Source organism: Glandiceps talaboti, chromosome 20, assembly GCF_964340395.1.
Source record: "Glandiceps talaboti chromosome 20, keGlaTala1.1, whole genome shotgun sequence".
Taxonomy (NCBI): Eukaryota; Metazoa; Hemichordata; class Enteropneusta; family Spengelidae; genus Glandiceps; species Glandiceps talaboti.
In genome coordinates, this window is record NC_135568.1 from 3883089 (window position 1) to 3887301 (window position 4213).

A 4213-nucleotide genomic window follows, 5' to 3' on the forward strand; every position below is an offset into this window, starting at 1 on the left:
TAAAATATATATCATATCATATCATATCATATCATGCACGTGTATATGAAATAATCGGATTTTCCGTTATTATTTATCATAAATTATCAAAAATCCCCTCTAAATGTCATGTTTGTCCATTAATTACTGCTAAAATATGATTTATTTGGGCCATGTGCACCTGTTGCTATTGATAATACCAAGAAAGTGTCATTTTTCAACTATTACGCAATAAGCCGTTTTTGCAGTCCAAAGGGCCCCAATTTCGCCTTTTTTGACCTTTGTGAAGAAATCGCGTTTCATGACGTATACTACCCTCTACCGGTGACCTTATATTTGTCCTCGTCTTTCTCTAGCCGGAGTAACGTTCATATGCACGTGTATATGAAATAATCGGATTTTCCGTTATTATTTATCATAAATTATCAAAAATCCCCTCTAAATGTCATGTTTGTCCATTAATTACTGCTAAAATATGATTTATTTGGGCCATGCGCACCTGTTGCTATTGATAATACCAAGAAAGTGTCATTTTTCAACTATTACGCAATAAGCCGTTTTTGCAGTCCAAAGGGCCCCAATTTCGCCTTTTTTGACCTTTGTGAAGAAATCGCGTTTCATGACGTATACTACCCTCTACCGGTGACCTTATATTTGTCCTCGTCTTTCTCTAGCCGGAGTAACGTTCATATGCACGTGTATATGAAATAATCGGATTTTCCGTTATTATTTATCATAAATTATCAAAAATCCCCTCTAAATGTCATGTTTGTCCATTAACTACTGCTAAAATATGATTTATTTGGGCCATGCGCACCTGTTGCTATTGATAATACCAAGAAAGTGTCATTTTTCAACTATTACGCAATAAGCCGTTTTTGCAGTCCAAAGGGCCCCAATTTCGCCTTTTTTGACCTTTGTGAAGAAATCGCGTTTCATGACGTATACTACCCTCTACCGGTGACCTTATATTTGTCCTCGTCTTTCTCTAGCCGGAGTAACGTTCATATGCACGTGTATATGAAATAATCGGATTTTCCGTTATTATTTATCATAAATTATCAAAAATCCCCTCTAAATGTCATGTTTGTCCATTAATTACTGCTAAAATATGATTTATTTGGGCCATGCGCACCTGTTGCTATTGATAATACCAAGAAAGTGTCATTTTTCAACTATTACGCAATAAGCCGTTTTTGCAGTCCAAAGGGCCCCAATTTCGCCTTTTTTGACCTTTGTGAAGAAATCGCGTTTCATGACGTATACTACCCTCTACCGGTGACCTTATATTTGTCCTCGTCTTTCTCTAGCCGGAGTAACGTTCATATGCACGTGTATATGAAATAATCGGATTTTCCGTTATTATTTATCATAAATTATCAAAAATCCCCTCTAAATGTCATGTTTGTCCATTAATTACTGCTAATATATGATTTATTTGGGCCATGCGCACCTGTTGCTATTGATAATACCAAGAAAGTGTCATTTTTCAACTATTACGCAATAAGCCGTTTTTGCAGTCCAAAGGGCCCCAATTTCGCCTTTTTTGACCTTTGTGAAGAAATCGCGTTTCATGACGTATACTACCCTCTACCGGTGACCTTATATTTGTCCTCGTCTTTCTCTAGCCGGAGTAACGTTCATATGCACGTGTAAATGAAATAATCGGATTTTCCGTTATTATTTATCATAAATTATCAAAAATCCCCTCTAAATGTCATGTTTGTCCATTAATTACTGCTAAAATATGATTTATTTGGGCCATGCGCACCTGTTGCTATTGATAATACCAAGAAAGTGTCATTTTTCAACTATTACGCAATAAGCCGTTTTTGTAGTCCAAAGGGCCCCAATTTCGCCTTTTTTGACCTTTGTGAAGAAATCGCGTTTCATGACGTATACTACCCTCTACCGGTGACCTTATATTTGTCCTCGTCTTTCTCTAGCTGGAGTAACGTTCATATGCACGTGTATATGAAATAATCGGATTTTCCGTTATTATTTATCATAAATTATCAAAAATCCCCTCTAAATGTCATGTTTGTCCATTAATTACTGCTAAAATATGATTTATTTGGGCCATGCGCACCTGTTGCTATTGATAATACCAAGAAAGTGTCATTTTTCAACTATTACGCAATAAGCCGTTTTTGCAGTCCAAAGGGCCCCAATTTCGCCTTTTTTGACCTTTGTGAAGAAATCGCGTTTCATGACGTATACTACCCTCTACCGGTGACCTTATATTTGTCCTCGTCTTTCTCTAGCTGGAGTAACGTTCATATGCACGTGTATATGAAATAATCGGATTTTCCGTTATTATTTATCATAAATTATCAAAAATCCCCTCTAAATGTCATGTTTGTCCATTAATTACTGCTAAAATATGATTTATTTGGGCCATGCGCACCTGTTGCTATTGATAATACCAAGAAAGTGTCATTTTTCAACTATTACGCAATAAGCCGTTTTTGCAGTCCAAAGGGCCCCAATTTCGCCTTTTTTGACCTTTGTGAAGAAATCGCGTTTCATGACGTATACTACCCTCTACCGGTGAACTTATATTTGTCCTCGTCTTTCTCTAGCCGGAGTAACGTTCATATGCACGTGTATATGAAATAATCGGATTTTCCGTTATTATTTATCATAAATTATCAAAAATCCCCTCTAAATGTCATGTTTGTCCATTAATTACTGCTAAAATATGATTTATTTGGGCCATGCGCACCTGTTGCTATTGATAATACCAAGAAAGTGTCATTTTTCAACTATTACGCAATAAGCCGTTTTTGCAGTCCAAACGGCCCCAATTTCGCCTTTTTTGACCTTTGTGAAGAAATCGACTTTCATGACGTATACTACCCTCTACCGGTGACCTTATATTTGTCCTCGTCTTTCTGGAATGGAATTAACGTTCATTAGCGTGAACCGTGATAATGTTCAAGCAACAAATATTCAATATTTGAGACGATTTTCGTGTTTTAATGTATTCAACATCAACCAGACTATGAAAACTATTGTAAACGTGTTCGTAGTCGAAAGACATTTCGAAAGTATAAATAAAATGTGATTTTCCGTTAATATTTCTACGAATGTTTTATATTTTTTATCCAAAATGATCTAGAATCTACTCAAAAGGTCATGTTTTCTGTTATAAAATTTGTAAAATATGATTTGCCTTGGCCATGGACACGTTTTTTTTTACTGCCAACAATGTGAGATGAGACTAAGGCATAAAGCTGTACACGGAAATAGAAGTACATGTACATTGTTACCATTTCACCATTTTGCATGCAAAAAAATGTTAAAATGTTTTTTTTGGGTTTGGTTTATAATGTTTGTTTTATTTCTGTTTTGTTATTTTTGTTTGCTTATCAATTCTTAAGATCATTATGTGTGAATCAGGGAGGAATTTTTTTTCTCTTGGTCACATGATCTAATCCAATATAGTAGAGACCACTGTTGTGTTGTTTCCAGCCATATATATTTATTCACCTCTATTTCCTTTGGTTATTGTTGTTTTGTTGTTTGTCTTTAATGTTGATGTTCCAAGAGTGAGGGCCTTCTTGACATACTATTAGGCACTAACTCCCCCAGTGTGATGAATAAACAAAGAAAATAGCGATAAATACAGATATTGAGCCGTAAGTCACCACATCAGATTTAATTAGATTTGACATCCACCCACCTGTGCATGCATACACACAGACACAATCACTTGCCAACCAACCCATGCATACAGACACAACAAGAGACACACATATCTACACTTGCCAATCTGCCCATGCATACAGACACGACACACACACACAAAGTACACACGTATCTACACTTACAAGATGCCAACCTACCCATGCATAGACACAACAGACACACACAGACAGACACAAATACATACATATCTACACTTGCCACTTGCCAACCTACCCATGCATACAGACACATAAATACATATCTACTTGCCACTTGCCAACCTACCCATGCATACAGCCACACACAAATACATACATATCTACACTTGCCACTTGCCAACCTACCCACAAATACACACGTATCTACACATACCACGTGCTAACCTACCCATGCATACAGACACAATAACAGACACACACACACACACATATCTACACTTACAACATGCAAACCTACCCATGCATACATACAGACACAACAACAGACACACACACACACACACACACACACACACACACACATATCTACACTTACAAGAAAAGAG